This window comes from Vicugna pacos, chromosome 16 (assembly GCF_048564905.1).
Source record: "Vicugna pacos chromosome 16, VicPac4, whole genome shotgun sequence".
Classification (NCBI taxonomy): Eukaryota; Metazoa; Chordata; class Mammalia; order Artiodactyla; family Camelidae; genus Vicugna; species Vicugna pacos.
Window position 1 is genome coordinate 23,631,100 of NC_133002.1, and position 12,614 is coordinate 23,643,713.

Consider the following 12,614-nt stretch of genomic DNA (forward strand, 5'->3'; position numbering starts at 1 on the left):
TCGTGTCCGGGCAAGAAAGGCCCTGGGAAGGGGCTCATTCAAGGGCAGAGGCCACTCTGCAGGGATGCTGGACCTGGCAGCAATGCACTGCTTCAGTACTCCCTTGGGTTAGGTTTCCAAGCTGTGGGATGGAAGGGCCTCTCCTTCCTGCGGTGCAGTCGGGGGAACTAGATCCATCGTCAAGGTCAGCCCTGAAAATGGAGGCTACGCTACCTCCATTCCTGGAAAGAAAATCAGTCCCCTCCAGTCCAGGTGATTCAGAAAGTCATTCAGCAATGTTCGGGGCCCCCACTTTAGGCTTTGAATTAGAGCTGAGCGGCTTAGGAGGCCAGATCCCTGTCCGTGGCTCCAGGAGCAGGCTTTCTGCTGGGGGGCAGGATCCTCACAAACACCTGTGTCTTTGTGGGACACTCCCCTCTGACAAGCTGGGAGGCAGGGTGCGGTTGTGGGAAATCGTGTTTACATGAGCAGAGGGCCACCATGTGGTGGCGGCACAGGAGACTGTGAGAATGAGTCCCACAGCCTTTCTGGAATCAAAAAACTGGCAAATGTGAAAAAGTGCATAATTTGTTTTATTGAACAAGCTGCTTATGTACGTTTGGAGGACCAGGTTCAAGGACTCAGCATCCCTCCAGGACAATAGCCTCAAGAGAAGAACAGACAGAGCAGGAGGAGATATGGGGTTTCTCCCAGGAATGAGGTGGAACAGGGATTTATGCAGATTTGCAAGGAGTCCCCAACCACTGAGCATGGGGTTACAGCCCCACGAGACCCCTGTCATGTTTGGCTTGGGCTCTGGCTCTGGCCTGCTCATGTATTCTTCCAGCAGAGTTCCAGAAACTCAGAGGGTGGACTTAGAGGGGCTGCGTTTGGAACCTAGTGAGGAGGTGGAGGGTCCTTTATATTGAGTCCCTTCATCCTAATCACCGTAGCTGAAGCCCAACACCCCCCAGGCCCCCATGGTTGCCGTGGAGGGAGAACAAGCCTGGCAGGCGACCTAGGGGTCCCACTACTGTGTCCTTCCCTTGTCTTCGTTCCCTTTCACCGCGGAAGGTGTGATTGTCTCGTGTCATGGTGGCCTCCACAATGTCCCTCCCAGTAATCTCTCTTCTCCATCAGGTGGGGTTCCCAACCCCACTCAGCCTTCTCTGCATGGATGCTGAAGGACCAGGCCCACCTGAAGTTCTGAGCTCGAGCAGTAAGGTGGAAACAAAGAAACCAATGGAAAAAAGAAGCAAGTGATTGTGGCAAAGCTCCCCACCACAGAGAAGCTGCCCTGAGTGGAAGGGAGAGTGTGGGCATGCCCGTTTGTTTCCTGTCTCCCAGTGCTCTTAGCTTTCTTATTGCCTACCTGCATGGTTACAACAAAATGATCTGCAAAACTGAAAATATTTACTCTCTCGCTTTTACAGAAAAGGCTGGCCAGCCTCTGGTCCGGTACCAGGCAAGAGATTGGAGTTCCTTTCCAGTTTGGAAACATCTTGGCAGGCCCAGGTTTGCAAAGGTCTTTAAGAGTAGTTACGGAGTTTTGCTTTTAAACTTTTTTACGGCTGTATATACTTGTGAGATGTGGTTGTGATGTATAATTCTGAGTCGGGATTTTCTCAAACTGTTTCTCACTTCTTATACCAGACATTCCTAAATTCCAAGTGGAACTGCATATTAAGGAAGCCATGGAATTTAGCAAAAGGATACAGATCTCATTTCCTTTTAAGCATCGATGTACCTCCATCATGGCAGTATTTGTTATGTGTTATTGATAGGGGAACTAAGTAGTAAACAGATTAATAGAAAATAGGGGATTTTAGGTACACAGGTTCATCTTTTCAACGTTGTTTGTAATATTTGCAGTTTAAGATGACCATTCCTGAGAAACAGGCAGCCTCTTAGAATGAAATAGCATTTCCTCTGAAATATAATTAATTTTTATTTTGTAGACAGCAGGAAGGGTAATAACACATCACACATTTGGGGACGTCAAAGAGAAAATGTAACTTTCTGGGAGCTCACTCCCCCGCCTCCCCCTGCCCTTTTTACTGTCCCATTCTCCCTGGAAGGCTCTTTCTTATCTTCTGCTCATGGCTCCAGTAACTCTTTCTTCCTCCTTGTTCCTCAGCTGGTAACGTTAGTTTTATACTTTGAACAAGCAAACAAGCCAACAGAAGAGAAATTTCACAAGCAAACTCCCAGCACATCCGCTCGCCTTCTGATGTCTGTGACCTCACTCTCGGTGCCTCACTGCTTATTAAAATTGGCATCGAAAGCCAGTTCCTCCAAAAGTCCCCGAGGCCCCATCCCTCCCATCTTCTCTGGGTTGTCACTCCCAAAACCATCCTCTCTTTCACTGCCTCATCTATTTTGTTCTCCTGCTAGTTGGCACCATCAGTATATAAACGTCCATCCTCTTAAACAAACAGCACTCCTTGACCCTAATTCACCCCCACCAATTGCCACCCTGTGTCTTTGCAGCAAATCTTTAAGGAGTTGTTTAAACTCACTGTCTGCATCTTCTCTTGAGCCATCCCCTTTTACACCCACTCTGGCTTTTCGCCTGATCCCTCGCTCTATGGAAACTGCCCTGTCAAGGCCATCAGTGACCCCATGTTGCTAAATATAGTGGTCAATTTTGACTCCTCATCATGCTTGGCCCCTCGGCAGCATTTGACCCAGCTCTTCCATCCCTCCTACCCCGTGTTCCTGCTTCATTCAACTTCCAGCCCATCGCTCTGTCTGTTTCTGCTTTTGGCCTGCTGGCTGGTCCTTTGCCAATGTCTCCTGTTTTTTCCAAACATATACTGTGGGTGTTCCCCAGGGTGCGTTCCTGGGCCTCTCCTCTCTCTCTCTGCTATTCCTTTGGTGGAAGCAACCCAGCCTTGGAAATTGGCATGCCATCAATTTCTCGATTTCTCCAAAATTCCCTGATTTCCCCTTTCCATCTGAGCCTTTATCCCTGAGACTCACATCACATTCTTTTCCTTTCATTCATCTTGCTTTCTCATTCATACATATGTTCTACTATGTAATTACTTTTCCAAATTTTGAATCAGTACATATATATCATGTAAAATGCTCAAATATGTATTATTTCCACTAAGATGCTAATTCTACCTTAGAACATTTCTGCACTTCTGTATTTATGTGAATAAAGCGAATAGTATTTCTACAAGCCTCATAGTTAAACACTGTGTTAGTTTGGGGCTATTATGTAACATGAAATAATGGTACATCAACATAGTCGTTTTTCATTTATTTTTATGTAACACCGAGATGAGGTTTTTGCCCTGAAGACTGGTTTTATTGAAATTTTACCTACGTTACGGACAGTCAGTTTATGTGAAAGCCCTCATTTCTCCCCTTTTTTGATATATGTTCCATTTGGCTATATATAACATACACCTTGGCATGAAACAAAATTCCCAAATCATTCACATAATACAATTAATATGTTTAAATTATATTTTTTAAATGTTAAAAAGAAAAAGAAAACAGATTCCTCTACCTATTAGGCACTTCTGTGGCAATATGTAATACACCCCTTAACCATGACATTGAAGAACTGAGCTGATACCAGCCCCTTTCCACCTGCTCAGCCCCACCTTTTCCCATCCCCTTTCCCATCCGGAGAGGACATCCCTCCCATTGTCCAGGCCCAGATGTTGGAACCATGTCCTTTCTCTCTCTTTCTTTTACACTCACAGACAGCAAATCCAGCTTGTTAGAAAATTCTGGATATTCTGTCTTAATTAAATACCTGCTCTCTGCTCCCCGCCCTCCTAAGAGCCACCTTCAGCCCTTCCTGGATACCAATAGCCTCCTGTTTCCATCTTTGCTTTCCTACAATCTCTCATCCACACAGAGTCAGAGGGAGCCTGTAAAAACATACATTGGGGGTGGTGGGTGTGCTCAGTGGTAGGCCGCATGCTTAGCATGCTTGAGATCCTGGGTTCAATCACCAGCACATTCATTAAAATAAATAAATTACCTCCCCCCAAAAAACACAAACACAAAAGCATAAGTTGGACTACATCACCCCTCCCCTCAAAACTCACTAAACGGGTCACCATGTCATTAGGAGCCAAAGTCGTCACAAAGGCCTCAGGACCCAGCGTGTTCTGCCTCTCTGCCCACACTCTCCCCCTCACTCTGGGGGCCTCTGGCTCCGGCTCTTCCTTCTTCCTCCGGATCTATTCTGCTTCAAGTTCATTACTTCATGAGATCTGCCAGGATTGCCTTATTCCCTCCTGCCTGCCTCCCACCCCACCATCACCCGAGTTTGCTCATATCACTCTTTTTTAAAAATTTTTCCAAACTCTTGCTACCCCAACATGCTGCCTGTTTCCTCTGCTAAAATTCTGAGCCCCCAGTGATGGGGAGTCATGTCTATTTTGTTGACTGATAAAGCCCGAGAGCCTTGGGAACAGTCTAGTTAGGAGATTCCCGTACGTAGTAGGAGCTTATACACATTTGCTGAATGAATGTAGGTGCCCTGGTCCAATCCAATGGAGCACTTCTGTGACGTGCTCAAAGAATAACTCTCCTTTCCACCTGAGAGGGGGTGACAACTTCCTTGGTGATTAAAGGCAAGAATTTTTTTGCTTTATGCTGTTAACCTTAGGCGGGGAGACTGGGGGATCTTCATATATATTTTTAAATTTGGTTCACTCTGCAGTTGGTCTTTGTTCTCTGTATAATTTTGAGAAACTCTTTATGAGTGATCATTCTTTGATCAGATTGAACAGGTTCCAGGGGGAAGGACCAAGCCTGTCCCATCAGCCATCCTATGTGTCATGTCCTGGGACCCAGTGGATGCTCAGCATGTAAGTGAACCGACAGGAGTGAGTGAAGAGATGGGAGCATCTCATTATTGTGGCGGCTCTCTGTCCAATGCCTTGAGATTTGGGGAAGGGTTTATGAGTGCAGAAGGGAGAGGTCAGGTCCTCTGTGCTTTTCCTGAGTGCCCTGGTCTTACCCATTCCCCCAGCCCCCTCTGGGCAGCCAAGCCAAGGAGCTGGGCCACCAGGGGTTGTGCTGATCAATAATCCACCTTCACCCCAAGTCCGGGGGTAGGTACACATGGTTGTAGACACTGGAGTCAGGTCCTTGGAGGAATTCCTCACTGAACTATGTTTTGGACCTTTTATTTTTCTCTAGAACCTCCAGCTGAAGAAGATTGTCTTAGACACATGAAAGTTGAGGACACCTTCTGTCCCCTCGCAACCCAGGTGGGGCTGGGAGTCTGCTGTTTCTATAGCCGGTGGGCTCGAGTTGATTTGGGCATCCCTGTGCCTGAATTCCTGCAGTACACTCGGTGGTAAGGATGGGGGTGCCTGGCAGGGAGGGAAGCGGGTCGGGAGACTGTACAGCTGGGCTGATGTTAACCTGGGGTGAGCGGGAGCCTGCTGATGCATGGCATCTCGGGGCAGGGAACTCTCCACACTCAAGAGGGGTTCCCACTCCCGCAGGGGCCCTTTGATCAGGGTGCTGGGCTGTCAGGGGACCACAGGGGTCCCAGTGAGGATTAGGGTGCCTTCAGGCAATGGGAAGTGTGGGGTCCAGCGGCAATTGAATTAACTGTGCACCCAAACCCAGCCCCCACCTCTTTCAGCCTGTTTCCTAATCTGCAAAACTGGAATGTTTTTAAACATCTCACAGGGTCGTTGATGGGCTGGGACAGACTAGACAGTCAGGAGCTGGAATTCCTCTGTCCCCTGATTGTTTGCCTTCTTTCTGACTCTTTGCTCTCACAAGCTCAGTCTCTCTGTCTCTCGCTCTTTCACTTCTAACTTTCTCTCATGCTCTGGTTTCATTTGATTTCCAACCATCGCCCCTCCCCTCCGCCAATCCCCAGATGAGTGAACTTGATTTCTATGTGTCAGTTCCAAATTCCCAGGAAAGATGCTCTGTCACCCTCTGGATCTGTTGTCCAACCCATGAGTTGTGGCCAGAGGAGCGAGTCCCTCTGGGACCAGCAGATAGTCTCTGCCCAGCCCCCAGCCACCACTGTGGGAGCACATAGCTCTCCGTGGAGGAAGTACTGGCTGTGACCTTGTGTCACTAAGTGTGAATTTATGTCTTCTCTTGAACCACCTTCATCCTCCTAAACAAAGATGAAAATTAAACACTCCCGGGATTTGTGTCATGGAACACTCAGGGTGGAGGCTAATGGGGCTGGAATTTCTGCTGTATTTAAGGGGCTACAGTGAATCCCCAACGAGAGCCTGCAAAGGGAACAGCACCGGCCCCACCCGGCACTTAGGACGCTGAGTCTGCGTGACTTTGAGCCAGGCTTCTGACCACAGCTCAGGGGTCTGGTCTGACCAGTTAGCCTTTGAAGCCAACCAGCTTTGGATTCCTCAATCCCACCCTAAGGTTTTACCTGAACCATCAGCTTCTGTATCTCTGAAGACAGATGATGAGGGCCCTTCACGTAAGCCGTTCGCACAGCCCTGTTCAGGCCTTTGTGCTGCACGGTCTGCCCGGCGAGCTGACCGAGGTTGGTATTTTACTGATATTAGAAGTATTCTGGTTTACCGATGTACTGTTTCACTGAACAAGCAACAGAAGCCACTTCTCGCTGATAAAAGCAGGAAAGGGACATAATGAAAAGATACTGGGAGGGTGTGTGGAGTGGCCAGGACCGGAGCCAACCCAGGAGTTGTAGGAGGTGTTAGGGAGCCCCAAGCACCAGGCTGGGAGGGGTGCTACCGGGCCCCCTGCCACCCCAGAAGGGTCCCCCCTCCACCCGACCCTCCACCTCACTCACTGCAGGTTCATGTCCCGGCAGGGCCAGGTCACACTGAAGCCACCAGCACACACCTCAGTGGGGCAGCTGGCCCCGTCTGAGCTGCGGGCGTGCCTGGTGTGGGGAGAGGCCCAGTTAGAGGAAGGTGGTTCCTCTACTGTTCCGAGTTAAGGTGCAAGTCAGTGCCCATCACTCAGGAGAGCCAGGCTGGACGGACCTCATTGTGGTGACTAGGCTGTCTGAGTTCACTTATTACTTTCTATGTTTGAAGGCCCTGGAGGGAGAAAAAGTGAAGGTTCTAGTACTTATTTTGTGTTTCCCACGTACCAGGTGTGGTAAGCAAGCCACTTCAGACAAGGCCCAGAGCAACTACGTAAATAGGCCACGGAGCAAGTCGTGCAGTCAGGCCTCTGTGGTCCCGAAACCCGTTTCCCCATCGGCTCCATAGTTACCAGTGGAAACTAGGTGGATTTATGGGACTGTGTGTTCCTGTGGGGGCTGGGATATGTGTGTTTAAGTCCACATCTTCAGAAACTCGGCTAGAACCACAGCCACTGATTGCACAGTGGCAGAGGAAGGGAGGATTCCAGCCTCTGGTCCAGCTCGTGTGCAGCTCAGAAGTTCTTCCTCCTGTCCTGAAAATAACACCAGATCTGAGGGAGCTGCAAACCCACTGCTCTTCTTAGATCCCAGAAAACTGAGGGGGAAAGCTGCTCCCAACCCAGAGAGGTTGCAAAGGGAACAGCGGGCAGGCTTGGAGAGTCACAGCTCCCAAGGCAGAACCTGCTTTTGTAAGAATCCCGGGGCAGGTAGATTTAACAGGTCCCTGAGGCCAGCAGGAGGCTCAGTGTGGGGAAATCAGAGTGTGACAACTCCAGGGGGCCAGTCAGAGGGGCCCCATGCTCTTTTTCATGTATTTTACATCCAGGACCGTGTCCTGTTCTCAGAATGAAGGTCAGAGGATAACTCCTCATTCTTCCTGCCTGGAAAGGAGAAAATAACTGTATTGAAATACACCCAGAACATTCCGTTTCATTGGGGGAAGTTGTTTTTTGTTTGTTTGTTTTTTTAATGAGAAATAATTTTACCAGAGCCTAACCAACCTGGGAGAAGGGAAATCCCTTCTGTGTCACCCAAATTGGGGTGGGGGGAAAGAGACACACTTGTGGAGGTCACAGTTCAGGGCACAGGCTCAATGAGAACTAATCACAGGACTGCAGATGCCCTGCTCTGTCCCGCTCCCCCAACACCTTACCTCCATGTCAGTAGGGCCCATGTGTAATAACAGGAGTAAAACTAAAAGAAGTAAATGTCTCAGGAGTGTCTAGGGAAAACCCAAAGACAGCGGGGAGATCAAAACAAGGACACACAGGCTGTTTTAGCCTCTCACACCAATAGCTGTAGCAAACTACACACAGCCCAGCCCCAGTAGATAAACAGACAACCTCACAGAAGAAATTATTTATTTTGGTTCTCTTACCCAGTGCATTCCATGGTGCATCCTCGCCTAGAATTGAGTGGAAGCAAGTCCATCTCAGAAGGGACATAACTGAAGAGGGATGGCTTCCCAGACTCTGAGGGGCAGAGAGAGCACCAGCCTGGGTTAGAGAAACTTGAGGGGTGGGGTAGGGTGTGGGCTGCCTTCTTCCCCAAATAAGGAACCTTCCTGAGGCCAGCACAGTAGGAGGGAGGGCCATGGGGTGGAAGCAGCCAGACTTCATCCTGAGAACTGATGGGATGCCTCAAAGGGACAATTCAGGTGCCCAAACTGGGCCCTGAGTGTGGGAGCCTGTCGGTCTGACTCAGAGCCCAGGACTGAGGTGGGCGCACAGCAGGCCGGTCTTACTTGGCCGGATCCATTTCACTTCTCCGAAGCCCTGTGTAAAACATGAAGCGTGGACGGCCTGGTGAGCACAGCTCTGCCCTCAAGACCGGTTTCAACTCCTCTCTTCCCAGAGAACAGCATCTCTGAACCCATCCTGGGTGACCTCACAGAGATCACCCTAGTGGCCCAGGCTAGTGACCAGGAACATGTACCTTCCTGCAGGCAACCCCTGACGTCCACTGATGCATCATGTACTGGCAACGAGTGAGTCCCTGTGCATTGGTCTAACAGCAGAGACTCTGCCAAAGGCCCAAGAGGTGGTGTGTGGGACATGCAGGGGTGCAGGAGTGTAAGCAGTGCAAAAGTGTAACTGGTGACAGGGGTGCAGGGGCTGTGGAGGGCGCAGGCATTTCAGGGGATGTGGGGGTGGAGGGATGCAGAATTGCAGAGTGTAGCAGGGGTTCGGAGGTGCAGGGAGTGTAGGGATGCAGGGAGGTGCTCAGGGACGTGGCCAGGATTAGAAGGCAAGTGCACATCCTTGCTGTCAGCCTGACCCCGGGAGGCTATTGCAATGCTTTGGGGCGGCGGCGGCGGCGGCGGCGGCGGCGGTGGTGGTTGGGAGGCTGCCCGGGCAAGCCGGTCGATTTCTTCTCTTCCCTGCAGCCTGGCCTGGGGTGGGGCTTGGCTGGCGGAGATTCGCCAGATGTTGGACTCCAGGTAAGCTTGCTCCTGGGAGGTGGGGCGGTTAGGTCAGCGGGCGGCGGCAGCGGTAGAGGGGCGGAGCAGGGCTACCCCTGGCGAACGGGTGGAATAGCTGCCATTTCCCGGCTGCTGGGCCTGGGAGCGGCCTCTGCTTCCCCAGGTCGCCGGACACTCCTGTCCCACTCAGCTTGCTGAGTGCGGAGTGGGGGCGGGGCCGTTAAGGTGCGGGGCCCACGGGGGGAGGGGGGCTGCCGCGGGGGAGCCGGTCAATTCGCTCCGCTCTCCCCAGCTTCTGCTGCCCTAGAGGCGGGACGCGGTTCTCCAGAAGAGCTTGCTCCTGGGAGGCGGCGGCGGAGGCGGCAGGGGCAGGGGATGTGTTCCAGGGAGCTGCTCCATTTCTTCTCTCCCCCGCGGCCTGGCTTGGGGGCGACCTCTGCCGCCGGAGATTTGCCTGAGGTCCGACTCCAGGTGAGCTTGCTCCTGGGAGATGGGTGCGGTGCGGTCAGGGGGCTGGTAAGGTGGTGGCTGCGGGCATAGGGAGGCTGCCCCGGAGGAGCTTGTGGATTAGCTCCATGTCTGCACCGCGAGGCCTGAAGGCGGCCTCTGCTGCTCCAGGTCCCGGGACACCCCTGTCCCACTTTGCCTGCTGGGGGCGGGAGGCAGGGTAGTCAGGGTGCAGGGGTGGCGGTGGTCGGCGGCCTGCAGCGGGGGAGCGGCCCATTTTCTCCCATCTTCCCCGCGTCTTGTCCTGGGGGCGGTCGCTGTTGCCCTGTGTTACGAGACGCGTGTATCCTAGTCGGCCTGACCCCGGGAGTTGGACTTGGTACTTTGGGGGTGGTGGCAGCAGCGGCAGGTTTTCCCATGGAGCTTGTCCATTTGCTCCCACTTCCCCCCATGGTTTGCCCTGGGGGCGGTCTCTGTTGTCCCAAGTTCGCCGGACGTCCATCTCCAGGTCAGCCTGCTCCCTAGAGGAGGCCACTGTGAGGTCATGGGCAAGAGTGGTGGCTGCTGCGGGGGTAGGGGCTGCCTTGGGGAGCTGGTGGATTGGCTCCCGTCTCCCTGATGGCCTGGTGTGGGAGTGGCCTCTCCTGCCTCAGATCACCAGACGCACCTGTCCCACTCAGCCTGCTGGGGGAGGGGCGCCCTGGGCGGTGACTTTAAGGTGCGGGGTTGGCGATGGCGGAAGTAGAAGACCTGCAGCGCGGAGCCTGTCAATTTGCTCTCCTCTTCCCCACGACCAATCCTGGGGGCGTCCTCTGCTGCCCAAGAAGCCGGATGCCCGTCTCCAGGTCAGCTTGCTCCTCGGAGACGGGCCCGATGCGGTCGAGGGGCAGAAGCAGTTGCGAAGGCCGGCTGCCCCGCCTAATGGGGCCACTTCTTCTCCTCTCCCCTGACCTGGCCTGGGGACGTCCTCTCCAGCGCAAGATTCGCCTGACACCCCACACCCGGTCTGATTGCTCCTGGGAGGTGGGCGCGGTGAGATCAGGAGGTGGAGAGGACAGGGGCTGCCCCTGGCGAGCTGGAGGATAAGCTCCAATCTCTCTGCAGGCCTGACGTGGGGGCGGCCTCTGCTGCCCCTCGTTCCCAGGTCACACTTCTTCGGGTCATATTTCCCCGGGGTTGCGGTAGGGTGTGGGGGCGTCGGGGTGTTGGCGGGGGTATGGAGCCTGCCGCTCGGGAGCTGGGGGTTTAGCTCCCATCTTTTCCGCAGATTGGCCTGAGGGCAGCCTCTGTTGCTCCAGGTCGCAAAGCAATTTCTCTGACAGCTTAGCCACCGGAGGTGGGCAGGATGGGCTGAGAGGGCTGAGGCAGCCGCCAAGGCAGCGACGGAGGGGGCTGTCCCTGGCCAGCTGGTCAATTTGTTCCCATCTCAACCTTTGCTGCCGCAGTTTCGCAGAACACCCTTCTCCAGTTTATTCTTCTCCAGGGAGGTGGGCGCAGTGCATGCAGCCCGAGGTCTGGGCTCTCCCTTGGGAGGGGCAGAACTCTCTTGTTCTCCTTTGTCTTTATTCTTCAGCGAAGTGGTTACTGGACGCAATTCTTAATTCTGAGAAAGTGTAGCCTGTGTTATGGAAGAGCTGCTGGACAGTGAGGTTTCTGGGTGGATTTTCACATCAGCTGATGCCCCAGGCAGGCAGGAAAGCTATTACTCAGAGCTTCTTAGTCTGGGGTTGGGGATGGCCCCGCCATCCTCACCATGCTTTTTAAAAATGTGTTACTCCCCTCTTTTTCCTAGGTGACATTTTAGGTTATTGGGTCTCAGATTGCTGGCACACTCATCCCTGTTCTCAGACATCTTTTAAACTTGGGTGAAGTGATAAGTAGGGGAAGATGATTTACTGAAAGGTAAGAATACTTAAATTCGCATTAAAGCTACATTCTGTCAATCTTTCTAAAATGATTTTCCTCTGATTCTAAATCCACGACCTAGTGAATGTTGTACTCCTGTGTAAATTATTGATCTTCACATCACATTTGTTGAGTGGTCAACGAGATTTGTTAATTAGATTATTCCTGAAAGGAAAAGTTCAGGCTTTTCAGAATTCCTTGTCTGATGTCACTCAGGCAGTCACAGTAGAAGACAGAGCTGATATAAAAATCCCTCAGCTGCCTGAACTGCAAAGCTTCTGGGATTACTGATCCCTGAAATGCAGGTGACTCTTGATGATAATCTGGGGGATGGTTTAAATGATCAGATTCTTCCAGTCCTATAAATGGGTTCCGTGGCCCCAGCCCTGGGAGAACTGGACATAAGGGCCATATCGTGTGTGGTGGGATGGGAAGGCAAGGTGTAAGAGCTGGAATCACTGAGATTCCACACTCGCTAAACACAGACTCCAGAGCCTAATTGTTGTCAGGTTCTGTTCTGGATTTGAGAGTGTGTTCATACATGATTCTTGCCCTTCTGGAGTCACTGCCTGGGTGGAAGTAACCTTTACATAGATCTGTGGAGGATGACATTTAAGTAGATGGGCTGTTATGGTTCTCAATGTGCCCAGGCTTGCTCTTCCAGGCACTCGTGGGACTAACGCGAGTCATGTTATTCACTCATTCACTGATTTATTACCCTTGAATTGATCACTCGTCCCACAGTAAGTGAAAGTAGGTATCAGGAAGCTGAGTTTTGTCCCCTGTCCTATCACTGATTGTATCTGTCAGTCGGGCGCCCTGCGTATGCATTGTGAAATGGTGGTATTTCGTGCCCAATGGGGCAGCACTGTCAGTTCTGAGAATCAGGGGAGACACGTGGGTAGGACAGCACCCTGACACACATGGCACCCCCCACCCCGTGAGACAGAATTGTTGATGCTCAGGTGACCCGATGTAGACCGCGGTGCTAAACCT

At 52.1% G+C, this 12,614-nt stretch overlaps 1 long non-coding RNA gene across 1 annotated transcript; it reads left to right on the plus strand.

Moving 5' to 3' along the window:
- The first annotated feature begins 1,076 nt into the window (after positions 1-1,076).
- On the plus strand, positions 1,077-4,773 carry LOC140686241 (uncharacterized). The gene is made up of 3 exons (XR_012059948.1): positions 1,077-1,294; positions 1,413-1,494; positions 4,731-4,773. It is a non-coding gene; the product is annotated as an uncharacterized lncRNA (long non-coding RNA).
- The last annotated feature ends 7,841 nt before the right edge of the window (positions 4,774-12,614 follow it).